This window comes from Dromiciops gliroides, chromosome 3 (genome assembly GCF_019393635.1).
Source record: "Dromiciops gliroides isolate mDroGli1 chromosome 3, mDroGli1.pri, whole genome shotgun sequence".
Classification (NCBI taxonomy): domain Eukaryota; kingdom Metazoa; phylum Chordata; class Mammalia; order Microbiotheria; family Microbiotheriidae; genus Dromiciops; species Dromiciops gliroides.
The window spans coordinates 295,507,914-295,531,728 of NC_057863.1; positions in this window are offsets into that span (position 1 = coordinate 295,507,914).

A 23,815-nucleotide genomic window follows, 5' to 3' on the forward strand; every position below is an offset into this window, starting at 1 on the left:
TAAAAATAAAGAGGTTTTGGGAAATGAATATAGTGAACAAAAATACTTTTAAAAAAAACTTTGAAAATGTTCACAAGGTCATTCTGAAATAATAAATGGAAGAAGTGACATCTCACATCTCATGTGGGTCTAAGCAAAAAGAATATAATGGCTTAGGGCAAAATTGTCATGGCTATTAGTAAAACATCCAACTACATATTTCATTTAGGCTAGGTCTGGTAGGGGCTATTCTTGCTCTTAGGAATTGCTTAATAACTCATGGCACAGAGGCAAAATACTCCAATAGATGAAGACTCAAAGAATGTCTTGAGTGAAAAGTACCTTGTTACTGGGCCTATAAAATGCTTCAGAGACTAGTTGAACGGTCAACAAAGGATGTCATAGAGTCTTTATATTGCCAAGAAGCTCCTTACAAGTTAATGGCTACCTGGTTGTTTTGGCTTTTTGTTTTTGTTTTTTTTGCGGGGCAATGAGGGTTAAGTGACTTGCTCAGGGTCACACAGCTGGTAAGTGTCAAGTGTCTGAGGCTGGATTTGAACTCAGGTCCTCCTGAATCCAGGGCCGGTGCTTTATCTACTGCTCCACCTAGCTGCCCATGGCTACCTGGTTGTAAGGATTAGTCCCTGGGTTCTGGGTAATTAACAAATAAATGGTTTAGAGTCTCTCCAAGACATTGAGAGTAGGTCACTATCTCTAGAACAACAGGCCCAACACATTTACTAAGCCAGTGGGTAAGATTTCCCCATACCCCTTCTTTCCATTCTTTGTCCTCTTGGTGAATGGCAATGCTCAAACACCCCCAAGTAATTAATAACATCTTACTGTCTGACCAATGCCCTGTAACCTCACAAACTGAGGCAATCCCCTTAAAACAACTCAGAGAAGAGAACCGTGTTTTATATACAAGGAAGTTAAGGAGCCAGCTTTGTTGTTGCAACTCCAGACACTTACATGACTGAAGAGGAAATTGTTTCAGAGATCTAGTGATGCCCAGCTCAAAATGCAGACTAAAAGACATATAGAATCCCTTCCTCTGTCTCCAGACTCTGAGACCTCTTATAACTATCAAGAACTTTCTTCAATAAACTTTATTTGGATTTGTAAGTTTTGTACATGAGTTTTCTTTTTTTCCTTTCCTGGTATGGGTACTGATTTACCATGAAATAATTCATTTATATTATAGTATTTGTTGCTAAGTGATAGAAAGTAAAATAGGTAAAAGAGACTGGGCAATTATTCTCATTTATTGCCTATGGACCTAAAATAACATCAATTCATGTCAATAGCATCATTATTAGATAAAAGTAGCACAATTGGATTTATTTATGTTAATTTTGAAGTAAATCGATCTGATAGAAAATAAATTAACATCATTAATTATGTTAATTTCTTTCTATGTTCCAAAGTATTTTGGTCATCTGTGGGCTTTTCTGAGCTGTTTATTATTTTTTTTTTTTAGGATTTCAAGTATATGAAAAATGAACAGTCTTATAATAATCTTTGATCATAGGTAAGGGAAGGAAAAACATAGAAAATGTCCTTGATACTTAGTCATGGACTTTACAGTAAACTACTGCAGAAGTGTTTCACCATTCTAGATATAGGTAGTCCTAAGGTTGGAAGGGACTATCAATTGATAAAAACTAAGGAAAAACTTCTTTCCTTTATCTGTTGTGTGTAAATGAAATCATTTATACACAAGTATATGTGTGTGTATAGATACAGATATAAATATAACAGGTTTTATTTTTCCTATCTTCACAATGGGGAGAAGAGGGCATGAGAAAGGAGAGAATTTGGAACTGCAAATAAAATAAAATTGAATTAAAAATTTTTTTTAATAAACATATTTATTTTTCTGTTCCAAATTCTCTCTCTCCTTCCCACCCAGGCAGTAAGCAGTCAAATATATGTTACACATGTGCAATTATGCAAAACATTTTCATATTAGTCATTTTGTATAATGTAACGATTGGAATAACGCCACCTGCTGGATACTTACTGTAGAGGAGTTCTGCCCATGAAGGGAAGGTCTTTGAGGGCAAGACCAGGAGTCAGGAAGTGACGCGGGCTAGTGGGAGGAGGAAGGAAGAGACTAGCGCTCAGTCTCACTCTCTCTTTCCTGAGGACGCTGGCGGAGAAGGGAGCTAGAAATGTGCTCTCCCTTTAATAGATAGGAATCTAGGCCTTTCTCTCTCTCTTTACCAAATTCTTATTCTCCTTAATAAATGCTTAAAAGTCTAACTCTTGCTAAAGCTTATAATTTATTGGCGACCACTCATTAGATATTTTAGACAGACTAGCTAGAATTTTAGCCCTTAACGATAAGAAGCCTTGAATAAAAGAAAAAAAATGAAAGAAAGTGAAAAATAGCATGTTTCAGTCTATTCAATCAATATCAGTTCTTTCTCTATAGGTGGATAGTATGTTTCATCATAAGTCCTTTAGGATTGTCTTGGATCATTGTATTGTTAAAAATAGCTTGTTGTTGGGGGCAGCTAGGTGGCACAGTGGATAAAGCACCAACTCCAGTTCTGGATTCAGGAGGACCTGAGTTCAAATCTAGCCTCTGACACTTGACACTTATTGGTTGTGTGACCCTGGGCAAGTCACTTAACCCTCATTTCCCTGCCCTCCCAAAAATAATTTGAAAAAAGAATAGCTTGTTATTTGTCCTTTGTTCTGGAAGAGGGTTATGACCTTTGGGCGATATCATGACTTGCACTGCATTGGATTTAAGTGGGGGAGGGCTGTGCATAGTCACCAACCTCACCCTCTCCTGCAGAGTCATCTGGATCTAGTGGCAAGATATACATCAAGATAACTAGGAATGGCCCTGGATGCTTTTAAGGAAATAGGGGTTTAAGTGATTTTCCCAGCATCACACAGCTAGTAAGTATCTGAGGTGAGATTTTAACTCAGTTTCTCCAAACTCCAGGACCAGTGATTAATCTACTATGCCACCAATCTGCCCCTAATATAATAGCTAATGTTAAATTATTAGCTAAATCATTCACAGGTGATCATTGTACGATATTGGTGTTACTATGTACATGTTCTTCAGGTCTGTTCACTATACCTTAGTTTATGTAAGTCTTTCCAGATTTTTCTGAAATCATCCTGGTTATCATTTCTTATAGAACAATAATATTCCATTACAATTACAAACCACAGCTTGTTTAGCCATTCCCCAACTGATGGGCATCCCTTTAATTTCCCAAAATTAAATTTTTTAAAGGGCACATTTAGGGACACCTACAGGGAGAGGAAGGTTAGTGATCAATCAGTGACAGGTGATTCTTATTAGTTGTGTGACTTTGGGCAAATCCCATCCCCTCTCTGGGCCCTAGGTTTCTTCATTTATAAAATGAAATGTTGGACTGAATGAGCTCTGAAGTATTTCTAGGTTTAAATCCTGTGACCCCTTGGAGAAAAAAATAAAAAGGGAACTGCTAACAATGAATGGTTCAATTTGGAAATAAATAAACTATAGGAAGGCAGAGATTTCTGACTCTGGAGCACTTTGGTAGTCTGTTCTTATGAGCAAACTTCTCAAAGCCCATTACACTACTTATCATCAATGTTTCCTTAGATACCACATGCAATACTGCTGACATCACTGCAGTGCACATAAAATAGCCCTAAATTCCAATCTCTCTCTAAAATATTTCCAGGTTTCAAGAGGAGTTCCTATGTGATTCTGTAAATCTCAAAGGATATTCAGAGGATGTTCTGACACAATCAAGAATGGCAGTGTCCTATATAAAAACAGGTACCCTAGGTCACCCAGAATTTATCTTTTTGTTCATCTCTAAGCAGCTGACCAAGTAAATCGATCTGATAGAAAATAAATCTTGGATGTCCCTCATTTTTCCTTGAAGATAAATGACAATCAGATTTAACAGAAGTTTTAGAATGGCAGACATTATATTTACATACCTTCTCATTCTTAAGGATAAGGGCAAACTAAGATTTCCAAGGAAATAAAAAGGAAAAAAAAAAACAGTTCTGAAACTTGGGCTTTTTAATTCCCCTCCCAAAATAGTCAAAATATCTAAATATTCCCCCAATTTTTTTTTTCCTAGCAATAGTACATTCAGGGATTGGTCATGAATCTGGCTCCCAGTCCCAGTCCCCAGGCAAAAAAAATAAGATGGTTAATTTGTAGAAAGTATGAGTGTATATGTGTGTGTGTGTAGTAACAAAACTCTTCAAAATTCCTTCTTAAACTGAAGATCATACATAGTAGATAATATGAGCCCTGGACAATAAAGCACATCATCCTATCAGAAGAATAATCTAAGACTAGTTCCCCAAACTGCTTCTTCCAGGTAAAGATAGGAATAGAGGCCAGTGAAGGGAACTCCCCTTCATAGAAAGTAGGTTCATTCACCCACAATTCTGACCTCTAACTTCTAGATAGAAAAGAATTCTATCTTCTTTTTCAGGAGGCATTCAGTGTTAGCCCCTTGCTTTGTCCCCTCTATGACTGACATTTCTAGATTGTTACCTAGGCCAAATGTTCCGTTTTTGTTTTTTCCTACTAGTTAGGCCTCTGAATTATCATGAAAACACACTGATCAACAGTATCTTAAATTGCTACTACATTTGTTGCCTCAAAGAGATTTGGGAGTATTGCTCCTTGGAAAACCCAGCTATCTAGAGAGATTTTTGCCTTATCCTTAGATTTTCTTAGCTTTGATCCTCTATCCACCAGTGAAATATATCACAGCAGAAGCAATGCAGCTAATCTAAATGCACATCTATTTACCCAACCACACTTGAACAGAGAATTTTAGTTTTTTGAGTTTAATACAGATAACCAAAATCACTTCTAGAATAGCTAAGCTTTATTTGACATTTCCAGATGCAAAACCCATATTCACATAATAAAATTAGGGGTTTTGTTTCTCTTTCTTTTGTTTTTTAATTTGGACATAATAAAACAACATGGATAGTTAGAAAAAATACCCAAATATTGTTGCCAATGAAAACATATGCCACATGTAGTCCCCATTGATTCCTACATGTATGTTGAATACATGTAGCTTCATTGAATTCCTATTGCTACCAAATAAATGGTAACTCTTAACCTGGCATTCAAGATCACTTACAATTTGGCTCCGACCAAGTTATAGTCTATGTCACTCATTTAAACACAATCTATGATCTAGCTACACTATTCATGAAAATATGTTTTCCAATCTCACTATACTTCTTTTTTTTATCTCTACATACTTGCACATACCAGGACCCATACCTGCAATAGTCTTTCCCACAAACATTTCTTCCTCAAACAACCAGTCAGGTGCTAAATCCTCCATGAAGCATTATATGATGCTCTCCAGCTTGAGGGAGTCTTTCTTTCCTTGAATCCCTCAGGCCACTTTTTTTGACTTTTCCTACATATTTGCACTCTAACTTATATCAGACTTATTAATGTATATCATACCCCAGGCCCCCATACAATAATAAAGTCCTAAAGGGTAGGGATAATGTCATTTTTGGTTTTTTTTGTTGTTTGTTTTTGTTATTTAGTGAGGCAATTGGGGTTAAGTGACTTGCCCAAGGTCACACAGCTAGTAAGTGTTAAGTGTCTGAGGCCGGATTTGAACTCAGGTACTCCTGACTTCACGGCCGGTGCTTTATCCACTGCGCCACCTAGCCGCCCCGATAATGTCATTTTCAACCTTTGTGTCTTCAGGCATTATAATTTGCCTTGTCACCATGAGAACTTAATGAATATGTGTTGAATTGAATGGATATGCATTTCTCCCTCACTCCCCAATAAAAAGAGTGTGGACTTCCCCTATTACCGGAAAATACCTCTTCACTTGATTCTCTTTTAAAGGAAAATGTGCAAATCAGGTCCTACAGAATCAGCAACATGATGCATTTCCTTAATAGGAATATACAAATATATAGACACCTTTGGCCAGGTTTTAAATATTGCCATAAAAATTCTGACCAAAATTGATACTCAATCTCTTATAACTTGAAACTACTTCATGAGCATTAAATCATTTCAGAAATAGTACTCTTAAAAAGCTAACATTCCAAGAGCAGAAGAGGTTTTGCAAGCAATTTCTAAAAATAGCTCTGTGAATAGCATATGCTTTTTAGTCTAGGCTTTAAATGACATTATTATACGAAGTGACTTCAACTTGGAAAGGGCTTTAGCCTCTGGGTGTATAGTATCCTGGTAACTGCCACCTTGGCTGGCATAACAAGAAATATCACGATTCATTTTTTTCACGGGCTGAGTTTTGTTACTGAGGAAAGTGCAGCTTGTTTGGAGAGGTCTTGACTCCTGCTGTCGCAATATGTTTTCCTTAATGAAAGCAAGTTATAATTATTTCTTTTATTAAAAAAATGAACTCAACATAAATAGGAAGAATAAAGTACCAAATATCTTAGAAATCTCAATTTAGAAAAAAGATTCTTTTGCAAAGAAGGATGGTTATTGTTTTAGTGTGAAATACTGTAATAGACCAGCATCTTTTATTTCATTTTGTTATGTGGTTTTCTGCAATAGTAGCAGCAGCACCATCTTCTGGAATAAAATATACCAAGCACCAACAAGCTTTTATTAATGCTTAACAATGTGCCAGGCATGGTGTTGAATACTAGACCTATAAATAAATAGCAAAAATTATCCTAGCCCTCGAGGAGTTTACATACTAATGGGAGAGAAACTGTGTATATAAATAGATGCATACAGGCTGCTTACATAGCAGATGGGAAGTAACTTTAGAAGAAAATGAACTAGCAACCTCCTAAAGAAGATGGCGTTTGAGTGGAGTTTTGAAGGAAGCAAAGGAAGGATACTGAAAGGTGGAGGTGAAGAGGGAGACTAGTCCAAGTTCAGGGGATGGCAGGGGAAGAAACACAGAGATTAGGATGGATGGGGGGTGGTACATAAGGAACAGCAAACAACACAGGATGGCTACACTTTTGAGTGTAGGAAAGGAGATAATGTATAATAATACTGGAAAGACAAAAAGCACCCAGGTCACAAAGAATTTAGAAAGCTAAATGGAGGAATTATTATTTACTTGGGGAGAAGAGGATTGATCAAATTTATGATTTAAGGAAACGACTTTAGTAGCTTTGTGGAAGATGGATAGGAGGGAGGAGGGTCAAGGCAATCTCCAATTGAAGCGTCTATTGCAATAGTCCAGGTATTAAGGGCCTAAATTGGGGTGCTAGCAAAGTGAATGGAGAAGAAGACATGTATGAAAGATGTGGAGACAGAAAAAAAAATAAGACAGCAATTGATTGGATATGTGGAGTGAGCAAAAGAAATATGTCAAAGATGACCCAGAGAGAAAAGGAGACTAATAATAAATCATATGGGGAAAATATACACATGTTACATGTAAACATATTATATGCCAAATAGTTTATATACATATATACTGCATATGTATACACAGCATATAAACATGTACACACGTGTATAAACATTTATTATGTATTCTATATAAATGTACTTATAGTTCTTTAATGTTTGCAAAAAAGCCTTACAAATAAAATATGCCTTGATCCTCATTGTCCACTTAAGTTATAGATCAGTGAGAAGAAGTGAGTCAGAACAAGAGTCAAAATGGAGAGGGTAAAAGGTCTGAATTACCTCCCATTAGGGTGGGTATGAGATAACAGTATCCACCTCAGAAAGTAAAAGAAGAAAGAGAGATTAGAAGGAAAATTGAGAGAAAAGCTCTCTCTAGCATCTGTTGCACTGGGCCACCTGAGCCACAGGATCTGAATGGTAAAAAGGCTGAGGTTGAAACTGGGGAATTCTGGCTCCCCACCTTGCCCCTGTTAAACCCTCTACTACTAGGAACTTGGAGGGGGCCAATGGGGAGAACTTTGAGATCTTGTTGGGGCAAGTACTGATGAAACCATAAGCACAATGTGTCTTCAATTTAGTATGTAATATTTTTTAGAGTTATTTGTGGCTAAAAATGTCATATCCCTGAAGTCAAAATGATGGTAATTCTGCAATTTACTAGACTAGTCTTCTTCAACAATAACATATAGTGTGTTAATGGGTTGATACCCAAAGCCTTTCCAGCTTGGTGGGAAATTGAATCAAAGAATTAGAGATAAACAAGACTTCAGGGATTGTTTAATGCAAATCCCTCATTTTATAGATAAGGAGACTGACATTGAAGAAGGTTAAATATATTTTCCAAGGTCAGAGAGGAATTACATATCAGAGGAAGATTTTGAACTCAGATGTTTTGACTCTAGAGACAATCATTTCATTGTACCACACTGCCACCTCCAAGATCCACTGGTATAGCTTTATAGAACCAGGATCAGCTCCAAAATGAGGCATAAAAGAATTGCTTTATTGGGTGAATACAGAATATTAAAAATGCACACATATATACATATACATATACACATATACACAGAGATATACATGTAGGTATACATAAATACACACATGCGTATATATGTATATAATGTAAGTGTATATGTGTGTATATAATGTAGATCTATATGTATGTATATAACATATATGTATATATGCCATTTGTAAAGTTAATATAATACAAGTGAATCTTATTCACTACTAACCAGACCAACAACTAACATGGCACCATAGTTACATGCAGAAGAAAAAGCTCTGGATGTGGTATCAAAGAGCCTGAATTCAAATCCCAACTCCACTACATACCTATATCTGTTACCTTGGACAAGTCACTATATCTAGTCTTCATTTTTTTTCATCTCAAAAATGAAAGGTTTGGACTAGATAATCTCTGAGATCTCTTCTTATTCTCGCTATATGATCTATAATGAGGTGAAGGTGGTGGTGGTGGTTATTGTTGTTTGTCCTTCATTTTCAAAGAAGACTGTGATATCAAGGCGATGTCATGACTTGCAGTGAATTGGATTTAAGTGAAAGAGGCTTGTGCAAGGTCACCAACCTCACTCTCTCCTCCAGAGCCATCTGGGTTCAGTGGCAAGATATATTATCAGGATGACTGGAGATGGCCTGGGATGTTTAAGGCAATTAGAGTTAAGTGACTTGCCCAGGGTCACCCAGCTAGTCAGTGTCTGAGATGAGATTTTGATTTAAGTCTTCCCCAACTTCAGGGCCAGTGCTCTATCCATTGTGCCACCTAGCTGCCCGTGATGAGGTAGCTCGTGGCAAAGTGGATAGAATGCTGAACCTTTAATCAAGAAGAGGTGAATCCAAATCCTGCCTAAGATATTTACTAGCTGTGTGACCCTGGAGAGATCATTTAACTTCTGTCTGCTTCAATTATCAGATTTGCAAAATTGTGCTAACAATAGAACCTACCTCCTAGGGTTGTTGTAAGGATAAAATGAGAGCCTATTTTTTAAAGTCCATTGAAAGATTTAAGATATCATGTACATGCCAGTAGTAGTAGTAGCTATCATCATCATCATTGCCATTATAGTAGTATCTCATGAATTCCGTCATTAAACAGCTCTTTTACATTGGCAGAGACTTGTATAGAAAGGTGAAGTTGTACTAAAAATTTCTAAGAAACTCAGAAAATAAGGAAATGTCTCTAAATGTAAGTAAAAAGTTATTTTACAACATATCTGTATCAATCATCAAGATTTTTCCAAGAGATGAGAAAGAATGGCTTTGGCATGAATTGTTGAAACCCAAAATCAATCAATCAAAAGAATTAATGTGCACCCATAACATATAAGAGCTGGTCGAGGTTTTTTTTGTTTTGGGGGGTTTTTGTGTGTGTGTATGTGTGAAAATGTTTGGGGGGATATAGGAAGAAGGAATACAAAGAAATATTTGATAGGGTTTCTGCCTTTAAGAGGTTTATCATACTTGGCAAATGCAAAATATAAATACATGGAATTTAACTAGCAGCAGTAAATACATTATAAGTGTCAAATAAATGGGTATAGCTAATAATTATACTATATAAAGGGACAATGTCATCAATTGAGGTTGGGCAGTGGAAAGCCTAACCAACAGTTAGAAGGTAGAACAATGTCTCAAAGCTTGCTTTTGGTAAGGTCAGTGATTGCTCTTGGCTGATGGAAGTCCAGGAACTCAGTCCAGGGTGATTCATAGATCTTCAGAACATTTTAGGGGCCAAGGGTATCCTTGATCACTCCTCCCATCCACCACACAAATGATCACTTATAATTTTTTTGTTATTTTGTCAAACTTCAAATGAACAGCAACATGAATAGTTCTGGGTCTTAACCTCCTAACTTCCCCACACATACCATTCTAGTTATAGCTATAGCCATTCATGAGAGGTTCAGTGTCCACCAAACTGACCAGTTCCAAGAAGCCATAAGCAGAACTGGGAAATTAACTGTTATATATCTAAGGCTTGACTGAGTTATCTTTGGGAAATTATTCAAGGACTGGCAAAAGTCCCATGTTTAAAGCATTAAGAGAAAAAGGACTGCATTATGTATTACTCCAGGAGTTCAAGGATTTCTTGATTATTTCTCCATTTTACTTTTGAACTGTTGCACTGAAGAGAAGAAGAGCTTTATTGGGAATTACAATGTGGAGAAGGAGTATTTGAAATAGCTTGTGTGGTATTATTTGCCCTTAGGTTCTCAGCTTTTCCTCAAACTCATTTTCCTCAGTGTCTGTCTGAATCAGGTAAGAGGGCTTGCAACTGATTTTGTGAGATCCTTATGAGGATTAGAACTAAGTAAAGTTAAAGGTCAGTGAACTATAATAGAATGTTTTCATACCTTGATATATTGTCCAGCATATAAGAAAGATATAACTTATAAATACCATCATAATGTATGATTTTCCCACTACACGTTTTAACTTGTATGTGACTGAGAATTTCCTTTTAATATTATTCATACTCAGTAGTACATAGAGTAGACCTACTATACTGTTCAGCCTTTCACTTACAGATTTCAGGAACAGCTGGTGGTTGCTCATTCAACTTCTATGATACTGAATGGATAAATTGTGAATCTAACTAGATGGTTCTAAGGGTAGATAATGGGATCTGATGGCTTGTATTTCAAATGTGTCAGTCATCCATCCCAATTCATCTGAGTTAAGTCATGGAAAGTACAATGAGAGCTCATTTATCCAACATTCAATGAATTAGAAATCTCTATTAAACAGCTCTTCTCTTTCTTGCTTGTATGAAAATTGCTGTACATTTATAAAACCCTGATGTACCTTCTACATCATAAATGATTAAATGATAGTCAATATAGCTATTTATGTTTTATTGCATGTATTGTAAAAACTGGTAATCCAAGAATAGTATGGATACAAACATATATATGCATAAGCAAACATATCACTATATGCTGTTGTTATACACATATTTATGATGTGTTATGAATGTGGAATGTGAAATACTCAAAGGCAAAGATTTATTATTCATTTTGTTTTTGTATCCCCAGCACCAACATCCAGGATTGTAGAGTAGATGTGATGCTAGCCTCTGACAACTTAGGGTTCATGTTCTGCCTTTGACATATGTTCCTAGCTGCCTGACTTTGAACAAATCACTTAACCTCAGTGTGTATCTGTATTAGTAGAGTGAATACCCTTAGCAAGAATGCCCTACACCAATGAAATTACGAGTATAGTCCTGTCACCACCCGGCCCCTTTGTCCCCCACAAAAAAATCCTCAGTACCATGCTATAGACAATTTGTTGTGTGTGTTGTTAGATCTGGCTTGTGATTCATCAGTGAGAAGAATTGATAAGTCAATCACCAAGCATTTATTAAACCCTTGTTATCAGGCTCTGTGCTAAGGACATGAAGTGCATGAAGACAAAAGTCGATCTTACCTTAGAGCCCATGGTCACCTCCTACCTTTCTCAGTATTTAGGTGACTGTCTTTACAAAACTATCAGCAGGCACTTTCTCTATTATCACCCAGAGTTAATTGCTACCACCACAAGACCCTGGAGTGAACTTTGATGGGATCTCTATATCTCCTGAGATCATCAAGTCATCTGTGCACACTCTTCTCAAAATTTTTATATAGGATCAAGAAAGAATATGCACAAAACAGAGGCAGCATAAAGCTCCCAGAAAAGTGGGTGCCTAATGGGGGAATGTGACCATCTACTCCTCTTACCTCCCATGGGCTTAAAGCTGTCTTGCCTCAGTAGCAGCTAGGAGGATAAATGAATAAAGAGATGGGAGTCAGGAGAGGAGGGAAAGGTGTATCTACACTTTGTGTATCAACACCTCCAGGGTCATAGGTTCTTTCCACTCTACAACCAATTAGAAGACTTTGTAATCACAAAGAACCACACTCCCTTGGTCACATCGCACATGGCTGAAACAGTTCTACATTTTAGGCAGGAGATATCTGGGCATTCTTCACATGCCCCACCAGAAAAGGCAAATCTGAGCATGCCATTAACCATACCAACCTAATTAGTAGAGATATCATTCAATCTTTGCTACATGAGACAGTTTCAAAGAGAGATGTGATTGCTCTGCAGAAAGCAATAGCCTACTACTTCACAGATACCCAAAGAAATCTTATAATAGACTCAAAGCTTTTTTTAAAAACATTACACTTCATAAGAAGTTATAAAGTAATGCTAATGTATATTTTGAGAAGAGAATCAGCATTTAAATAGTGCCTACTATGGACCAGACACAGTGCTAAGTACTTTTTAAATATTATTTCATTTGAACCTCACAATAACCCAGCCATTGAGATGCTGTTATTTTATAGCTCAGGAAACTGAGGCAAACAGAGGTTAAGTGACTTTAACCTGGATCATGCTCACTAGTAAGTGTCTGAGACTGAATTTGAACTCAGCTCTTCCTGATTTCAGGCCCAACTCTCTGCCCACTGTGCTCCCTCACAGTGAATGATTAAGAATAACAACCAACATTCATACTTCTGCTGCTATGAATAAGCTTCATGCTGAAGAATGCCGGAAGGATAGCAGAAGTCGCCTGGGTGTGTGCACACACAGGCATGTACACATACATACTTGTACACACATTTTATTCCTGATGACCAGTGCATTTTGCAAACTACAGTTTCTTTGAATATTAGTCTCATCCATTGTGGGGTCAGAAACACTCAAAAACATGTCCTCAGGTCTCTCCCAGGCCTCTAAGAGCAGGATCATCCTATTTGGAGCCTGGATTTTGTAATGATTTCATGTTAAGATTATATTTAAATTTGGTTCAGAAACTGAACTGATTGCTCCATGGAGAGCATTTCTGTACACTTTCCTCCCTCTATGCATCAAATATGTAACTGTTCCTCCCAGCCCTGTTTTTGGCTCCCAGACTTCCACACTGTACTGTCTCAACCCATAATTCAGTGATATCAAACCTAACTAAAAACAGGGGTCACTGAATCATACATAAGGATCTCTGCCAACTTCATACTGACTTGGAAAATCGCATATCAACATTATCTATGTTCTATTGTATTTTTATTTTGTTAAATATTTCCCAAGTAGTTTTTTTGGGGGGCAGGGCAATAAGCATTAAGTGACTTGCCCAGGGTCACACTCTAGTGTCAGTTGTCTGAGGTTGGGTTTTAACTCAGGTCCTCCTGAATCCAGGGCCGGTGCTTTATCCACTGTGCCACTTAGCTGCCCCCTCCCAATTATATTTTAATCTTATATAGGCTGGGGTGTTGCTGGTTACATGTTTGACCCCTCAGTACCTAGGGACTGCTCACATTGCTACTTCCAACCACCTTCATGGCTTTCTAAACCCAGGACACCCCTCTGTAAGTACTGTCCTCTTCTTCCATTGGTAAGTTCCTCTTGGAAGTTCTATTTTGTGAAAGGGGCCAGACTAGTCTTCAATCCCCTCCTGAGCTAGTTCCTGGCATCTGAACTTCTAAAACATCTCCTTACTTTTCAGCTCCTTGAGGGCATGAACTAACGGGCTTTTTATTTGTATTTCTATCCTCAATACAGCATAACAGCCAGCATGTTGATTGATATGCTTAATAATACTTATTTCCTTTTTAATATATTAAGCGTTTGTTAAATGCTTGTTTCCTTTTTAATTCATTAGCATTTCTTTAAAACTTAATAAATGCTTATTTCCATCTTTACTTCTTAAATGACTTTTTTTGTTTGTTTGTTTGTTTGCTTGTTTTCTGGTGTTGTTTTTTTGTTTTTGTTTTTGCAGGTCAATGGGGGTTAAGTGACTTGCCCAGGGTCACACAGCTAATACCTGTCAAGTGTCTGAGGCCGCATTTGAACTCAGGTCCTCCTGAATCCAGGGCCGGTGCTTTATCTACTGTGCCACCTAGCCGCCCCCTCTTAAATGACTTTTAATAAACCTGTACAGAGGTTGCATATCTGTATTCAGTACTGTATACATTCTTGTTGATCAAGTAGTAGATTTAAAAACTTATTTTTTATTAAAATGTACAAATTATTGGTGATTTTACAAATTCTTTACTATGATTATTGATAGTTTACAGCTTGGCTATTGAAAACTGCTTCTCCTTTAGGTAATAATCTACTAAGAAAAAGTCCTTGTTCAGAAATACTTGTATGATATCCAATTACCTTTTAGCCATATGGAATCAAGAATATAATGACTGACCCCTGCATGATCAACTGCTTTCATCAGACCCACGATATGATATTTCCCAACACTGCTGCATACAATCTATATGGGGGGTTTTGTGGGTTTTTTTTTTTTTTTTGGTGAGGCAGTTAGGGTTAAGTGACTTGCCCAGGGTCACACAGCTAGTAAGTGTTAAGTGTCTGAGGCTGGATTTGAACTCAGGTCCTCCTGAATCCAGGGCCGGTGTTCTATCCACTGTGCCACCTAGCTGCCCCTGCATACAATCTAAATAATCATTACCTCAAAATCCACAATGCATGATCAGTGAACATCCATGTTTTTTTTAAAAATGCTGCTTCTCAGATCTTTGGGCAAATACAGACTTAAAATAAATGCAGACTGAATTAGAAGAGAAGCAGTTAAAAGGGCAGGAGGAAAACCCCTTTTGTAGTAAATATTTCTAATAAGGGTCTGATATACAAGATATTTGGGACTTGAAATGAACAAGTACCATTCTCCAAAAGAAAAGTGGTCAAAAACCAGAAATGAGTTATTTTCAGATAAAAAAGCCAATCTATATGGAAAAATGCTACAAAACAGTTAATAATTAGAGAAATATTAATTAAAACAACTCAAAGGTTATATTTCATACCTATTGGACTGACAAAGAGAAAAAATAAGTGATGGAAATGCTGTGAGAAGATAGGAACATCAATGAATTAGAAGTGGAACTATGAAGCAGTCTAACTATTCTGGAAAATAATTAAGAATTATGCTAAAAAAATTAATAAATTCTGTATTATGTTTGACCCAATGATACCACTATTAGGCAGATATCCCAGGGTGGTGAAATACAGATGGAAAAGTTCCATAAACATAAAAATATTTATAGTCAATCTTTTTAGCACCAACATTCTTCTTGCCATATTCTATAATTATGAGTCATCAAACACTGCAGTTTCAAAAAAGGATGAAAGTAAAGATCCATCAAAGGAGAAGAACATGGTGGCTATGAGTAGACTACAGCACATCCATTACAGATAAGGAATTATGTAGGAGAAGTATAAGGACATCACCAAAGAAATGTAGGAGGAAAAAAAGATGAGCCCGTCATATAGTGAAAACAAGGTGTGAGATTTAAAATTGGATACAAGAGCATTAAACTCCCCTTTAACCTTTCCCTTATTTATCTCCCAGACCAGTAAGTGGAAGAAGCCTCTGATCTTTGGTTAGAACTTTTATTGTTTGGAAATTACAAGGTGATATTGATTAGAGAGATAGGAAAGTAGAAATACAAACAAATAGTCTTAAATCTAAGCTTAGTCTATATTCCATAAAGAACTCACCGAAAACCCCAAGGCCACCTCTGAGGCTGAGAGCTGCGTCAAGCACGTGCTGATACGGAGAACCAGGCCTAGTCGAACTTCAGTCAGCGTCTGTGTGTGCAGAGCAAACCAGCAGGTGAGGAGAGCGGAAAAAGACCTCACTTCCGTTCTCTCCTTGCTTTTTAAGCTTGCACCCCGGAAGTGGAGTCCTTAACAGACACATGGGCGGCTTGTCATGGTGTCCTCCCCCAAAGGGTGGTTCTTTCAGTTATCGCTAACCGACTGTTAAAAAAACTTTCATTTTTTTACCACAAAGGGTAACTAACTGATAAGCAATCTATACATCCTATTGCCGCTTCTTCAACATGAAGAGAAGTCCCCCAGTAGATTGGATTGGTTTCCTGTTATGAGCTTATAAAAGAAAATGGGTGAGAATTGCACAGGTTCAAAGGCATGTATAGATTTATATCTACAGAGTATCCCCAGAAACATATCATAAATCCTTTGGAATATTGGAGCATAAACATCATCACCTCAATAGACTATAAGCTCTATGAGGGCCAGGGATATGTCTTATTCTTTTATAGATTCCTCACTTCCTCCAGCAGTCTCTTACACATAGTGGATACTTAATGCTTATTGAATGAAGGGACCAACCTTAAAACATGTAAAGCTTTGCCCCCAATATTCTTCTAGGCTCCTTTTCACTGGCAAGCATTTTGTCATTTGTTTTGAATGCTATCACCATTACATAAAAATTAGATATGTATAGAGTTAAATCCTGTCAGGGTGGGGGGCCTGTAATCCCATTTACAGTCTTTCTTTGTCTCTGCCTATAATAGTTGCTTTTGATGAAATGCTCCTAACAGAGACCAAATGACTAACTATTTTGTGCCACATAAAGAAACATGAGTTACTCTTAATTGGAAAAACATGAACTAATGCTTAAGAGTCGCATACTACAATCCATGGGGGCTTTTGCGGCTCAGTAATGGCAGTGCTTTAACACTGGCCACAGCGTGAGCTGCTCTAATTCCACATTTTTCTACATTTCAACTCAACTCACAGAGCAGAAAAGATCTCCATAAGAACACATCATTTCCCCCGCCAAAACTAATTTATAATTATAGTGTAACTAGTTGCCATGTGTTGCATTTAAAGTGCTTTGAGAGCTTGTATTTGTAGTATAAATGGGCACTTTATATTTGGATGAGACCTTGTCAGGTTTTTTTTTTAATTGCCCTACTTCTTTCTGTTCTTTCTGTAACCTGCGCTGCTCTCATCTCCTTTCTGACATGATGGTCTCTGGCAAAATGTAATAAATGTGTTTAAAATTTTAATGCTCATTTATAAGGTTTTTTCCCTTTCTTTTTCCTGTTTTTTCCTAGAGGAGTTTGAGTTCAGCTAACTAGGGCCCTAACTACAAATTGTCTTTAATTTAACATGATAAATAATAGTAGTAGCACAGTATACTGGATAAAGAGCTGACCGACAGCTTGGGGACCTAGGTTTTTGTCACATCTCTGGTAAATATTGTCTGTGTTAGCCAGGATGTATCATTTAGCTTCTTAAATATTATTAAATATTCCCAAACACCACTCTTAGATTATAAATCATAGGACTCCTTCAATAGGTATCCACTACATATCCTTGAAGTCCCAGATTCAGTTTTTTAAAATGATACAAAGAATTAGACCACTTTTATAGCCTCTTAAATGTTCTTTCAGAAAAGGAATTTCCCTTTCTCTTTGCTTTTTAAATTGATTGGTTCATATTTTACATTTTGTTCCTTTGTCATCACAACCTCAGCCATACCAGTCACCTATCCTTTGTTGTTGTTGTTGTTCAGTCATTTCAATTGCGACTTTGTGACCCCATTTGGGGTTTTCTTAGCAACAATAATGAAGTGGTTTGTCACTTCTTCCTCCAGCTCATTTTATAAATGAGGAAATTGAGGCAAACAGAGTTAGGTGACTTGCCCCAAGTCACATAGCTATTACATGTCTAAGGCCAGATTTGAACTCAGGAAGATGAATCTTCCTGACTTCAGGCCTGACACTCTCTCTAGGTACCTAGGTATGGGTTACTTATCTGCATTGTACCAATTTAAATCTCTAATTCCTATCCTTTTTTTAATTTCACAATTAAAACTCCCAAATGACTCATGCTAAATATACTTAATGACCACACATAATTGCCACTTTAATGGTATTTTGAACTCTCCAGTGAAGCATATGCAAAGAACCTGTCCACTGTAGTAGATGATACATTTGTGCTAGAATAAACAATGATAAATGATGTCCTGGCCAACATGATCCTAATAATAGCTTACATTTGTCTAACGCTTCCTAGTTTACAAAATGCTTTCACGTGCAAAATGGAAATGGGTAAAAGAATCACAGAAAGGCCAAATGACTTTGCCACATGGGTGCATTCCTGTTGTCAGAGTTCTATCCAGCTTGACAAACTATTGCCTGAGGCTCTTAAAAGGAAGTATCGGAATTAGTCCCCTGTTTTGGTCAATACCTATTTTCTCCATTCTATAGCAATTTCACAAAAGTATGGGGTATTTGTGTGGTTTATAGGTTACATGCAGGAAAATGAAAAATATTATTTTCTACAAAAATATAGCCCTGCAAAGGCTAACAATTTGGGGGCACCATATTTTGGTGATGGTTGCTCAAAGGGGCTCCAGGTACCTTCTGAATGAAATGTAATGCTTTGGCCAAACATTGACAAACTGATGGATATTTAACCTTGGTGACATGATGAAATAGTGAATGCCAACTACCAATCATTTAAAACACTAAAAACTTCTTTCATAGAAAGTGTAGCATTCAGGGCTTGTTAGCCCATTCAAAAAGTTTCCACTCCACTCTTTGCTGATTATAATACTGAGGAGGTGTGGAGAAGATCATGCTATTACTAATTCAAGAATCAACACTTGTATTTTCTTAAGCATTCAATCAATTTGATAAATTTTGAATGGCAGGCATGGTTCAGTAAAAAATGCTGCTGGATTTGAAGTTACATAATATGGGTTCAAATCCTAGTTTTGCCATTTAGTACCCATATCACCTTGGGCAAGTCTTCAATATTCCTGGGCTTCATTTTCCTCCTCTGGAAAATCAAGTGGTTGAACTAGATGACTTTTGAGGTCCCTTTTAGTTCCAAACCTATTATAAGATTATCTTAAGGGATACATTCTAGATTGCATGACTATAGCCAAATCAGTCCAAGGGGACCTCTGCCACTATTTTTTCTAATGTGCATAGAACCCACAAGCCATTGCAATAACACAGGCCCAATTATCTGTTAATATTTTGTGAAAATTCTATCCTTGACTCATGCTATGCCATGCAGTTTTTGATTTTGTGATTGCTACTTTTTCCTTCTGACAATATAAGCTTGGAAAGCAACTAATTTCTTTTCCTTTGTAGTTCTAATGCATAATTGCTGCTTCAGAGCTCATTAGAAATTTTCCTTAAGGTATACAGAATCGGGTACCCACTTGGCATATGCTCTAATAGTACCAAGCTGGTTTAATAAGCACAGCCTTGCTGGATTAGACAGGGACATCTAGCCTGTAGTCCACCTTTGTGAGAAAAAAAGGAAAATGTTATAGAATGTTGAACTTAAGCATTCACTAAAGTACAAAAAAATACATAGAAGACCAAAATAATTTAAATCATGTTATGTTATGCAGAAATCTTTTTTTCATAAATTTAAGACCTTAAATCAACTTCCTCACCAATGAAAATGCAATTATATGATCTTTTTTACAAAAATACAGTCATACAGTCTCTCTGAAGAAAAATAAATTCATTAAAAATCATTTGAAAAGGAAGACAGTGAGGCATCTGAAATAGGGAGGGTACTCAAAATGATCTCCAATCAATTTCTGAGGCAAGTATAGATATGCACTTAACATGAAATCATCACAAAACATTTAGATGGATGTTTTTCATATTAACGAATTATTGGCTGTCTGGAATGTTAATTTTGTTTAGGAGTTGTTTTGTTTTGTTTTAAACCATTCAGGAAGTAACTGAGTCCAAAATCTTTGGATGTCAAAACTCAACTCCAACCATTTACCATCTGAGTGTCTGAACAGTGTTATAAAAGTAGACAATTTTCCACATTTTAAATATTTGACATGATTTTATATGCTTTTTCTCATTAAGTCAAGGGGACGTAAGTAAAGCTGTATCGCAAATATTAATTTCCTAAATTTTCACCAAGTGTTAAATATAGGAATGACTTCTATAATATCTGCTAGAAGGTCTTCCATAACCTCTCCAAAGAGCTTGAAGTATGAAGATTTTTTTTTCACTCATACATTGAGCCTAAATTTGTTTCTATCTATAGAGTATCCACTAAGTCTGTTCTGAACTCCGAAGCCAGCAAAATGTTTGATTCCTGTTCCATGTGACCATCCTCTAAAATTTTGTGACATTGACCAAGTTCACATTAAGACTTCTCTAGTTGTCTTTCCTCAAGTCTTTCGACCAGTTTTCATATGGCATGGCCCAGATGGGCCTCCTTGTCCTAGCCATCCTTTTCTTTTATTACCCCCATTTTATAGGGGGTACTTAAGTAAATATTACACCCATTATATTCTCTTCCTCTTCCTTTTCTTTTTTTTAAATAGAATAATTGTTGTCTTTGAATGTACCTTAGCACAGTGCCTGACATATATTAGGTGCTTAATAAATATTTATTGATTGATTGAATGCAAGTGTAAAATCTTATAGTTATTTCTATTAATTCCATATTTGTTATATTCACTCCATTATTACTGGAGTCAAGGGTTTTTTTGGACCCTATGTCATTCAATTTATCTCCCAGCTTTATGTCAACTACATATTTACAAGCATGCTTATCCAAGTAATTCACAAAAATACTTAATAGTAGAGGGCTAAGATCCTTGTCACATTCAACTAGAGATTTGAGATTTCCCTCAGAATTGACTCAAATCACTAATGGTGGACTACTGTTTTGGGTTGTTATTTCAACTATTTCAAAATCAGTCTAAATGTCTTGTTCTCTAGACTACATCTATCTCAACATCCACATTTCTCTAACATTGTATTAAGGTAACTCAGAAAGAGTAGGATTTCTAAAATATTCTTCTCCAAATATCTGATAGAGAGGCTTCCTACTCCCTACCTTTCTCCACCAAGAATCTTATCCACAAAGATAGTGTGAGAGACAGATTAATACTTTTCTGAAAAAACAATGGCTGAAGAAAAACATTTATTAAGCATAAATTCTCTGTCAAGCACTGTGCTGAGTGCTAGGGACATAAATAGGAAAAAAATATGCCTTGCTTTCAAGAAACACCTTCTAATTAGGGAAGACAGTACTTAAGGGACAGTTCAGCAGCAGGGAAGATAGGAAGTCTTAGAAGTCCTAAAAGAGCATGATGGCAGTGTAAATGGCAAAACTCAGGGGTCAGTAGGCTAGATAGTGTTGAGTGTCTGGAGGACACAGAAGACCCAGATGGCAAGGTCTAGTTGTCCTCTATTTCACCAGACAACATGGAGTTGGTGACTTCTATCTCATTCATATTTGGTGAGCAACTGGTCCAAATAGATTCTAGGTGGCTTGGGGTCAGGAGAAAGGGGAAATAGAAAAAACAATGGTCAGGGGGAAGGGGGAAGGTGTACCTGGTATCTATTTAGCAACTTTGCCCCCAAAATGAAATGAGTTTTCTCTGGCATAATATAGACTTGATAATGCTGCACTTAATGATATGAACCTGTGCTAGTGATCAAAAATTTTTGGCTTTCTAATTTTTTTTTGTTTTCTAAATGCTCACAGAACAGTCATTTATTAAGTTCTTTTCAGATTTTACCAGAAATAATGACAGGCTAGATGAACTACAATTTGGATACTCCATTGTAATCCCTCTTTTAAGGATTGGGACATTTTCTCTTCTCTGGTCTTATGGAAACACCCCCATTCTCCATGACCCTTCTGAGTTCAGTGACAGTGACTCAGTACCCACAACTGCCTATTTTTAAAAATAACTTGTTATGTAATTACCTTGGATCTAATGAAATCATCACATCAAGAAAATGGTGCTTTATTACTATCTGCTCATTTATCTTAGTTTTTAATACCCTGATAAGCATTTTGAGTCTGATCTTTCTAGTACAAAGGTGATTTCTTTGGCAAAGAAAATAAAAGAAAAATGGGAGTTTGCTATTTTGCCTTTTCTCCCTTACTTATTGTCACTGTTACCTCCACCCTGAACATTCTATCCCTTCTTTAATGCTCTTCTTTTCCCCCTAAATTATCTAAAAATCCCTTGTAGTTTGACAGTCTTGGAAATGTCTGTCATCTTCAATCTATCTTTTATAATCTCATAGTTAAAAAATAATAACAATATGAGATTTTCCATGAAGAAGATACAAATAGTCTCAGGAAATCCAGAAGGTAAGATTCATAGTATAGCACTTAGCTTGGCATATGGGTTTGGCCATCGAATGGCATAAAATATGACATCTTTCTAAAGCTATTCTCATATTTTTCATCCAGAAAAAGTTAAGGGCTAGTTTGTTTGTTTTAATCTGAGCCTTCAATGTATGCCCATTTTTATCCAAGCTTCTTTGTTCACAGGTTTACATAATACATATGAGGACTGATTATCCAAATACAATGTACTCATTATTATTTCTATTCTAATCAACAACTGATTTCTGGGGATGGCATTAAAGGAGGAAAACAAATGAGAGAAGCCAACAACAGCATCACTATTACAAGACATAATTTAAGTGTTTTCTATCTGGCAGCAACCACAAGGTTGTATAAAGGACTTTGGTTTATCTAGGAGTTACCTAACCCAGACATGGATGCAACAGGGTGGTCATTAATGTATACATTTAAAGATTAAGCATCTTCTTTAGCATTCTCTCTGACTCCTGACACTGTCTCAACCTCCCTATCTTGCATATCTGACTTCTTTTCTCTACATGCATGACCCCCATTGTATTTCAAGCTCTTGAGCATCCTCACCTGGACCACTGAAATAGCTTCCTATTTGTTGGCTCTTCTTGATCCTCAGGTATTTAAAGCCCTTTGTATCCTGTTCCCAATCTAGATTTTTTCCAGTCTTATTATGTTACATTTAATAAAGGATTTTTTAACTGAATTGTTGAATAGTAGGATGGCCTAGCTCCAAATTTTTAGAAATATATGAACTAGTTGTATATAAGGTATTTTCTACCTCCAAATCACCAAAGCCTGTGAAATTCTGCAAGTAAACTACCTAGATTTCTGGTCCTCAACATTTGTCATCATCCACTGAAATTCTATCTCCTTCCTACCTCCCTCCTTCCCATCCCCCTATTTCCCTCCCCCACAAATATATATCTACAAATGTGTTATATATATTGTGTATAAATATATATACACATATACATATATACATATATACATAATGTGTACACACACATTATAACCAACCCTGTCTGATTACATTTCTAGTGTTGGCATTTAATTTTCTCATCTTTTGTGAGAGAGAGACAGAGAGACAGAGACAGAGAGAGACAAAGAGAGGCAGAGAAAGACAGAGAATGAGAACTACAGGCAAAGTACAAATATTACATAAGTAATATAATATTTGGAACAACAAAGAATAATACAAAGAAATAATACATGGTTCCTATCCTCAAGAATCCTTTAATTTAGTTGAGGAATAAAAACCATGGAAAATTAAATAGCAATAATACAATTAAATAACAATGTATAAGAATAAATAAATGGAAGTGGGAATACACATTACATCTTAAAAGGGTAGTGAGTTGGGGTATTCTGGTTAGAGGAATTTTTTTAAGGAAACATTGGTGGAGTATGGAGGGTGATTGGGGAATTAGAAAGGTAGATTGCAAACAGATTGAGATAAATTTCCAATTACAGGTTACTGAGGTTACACTCAATCCTTTATAGGGCTACTAAAGA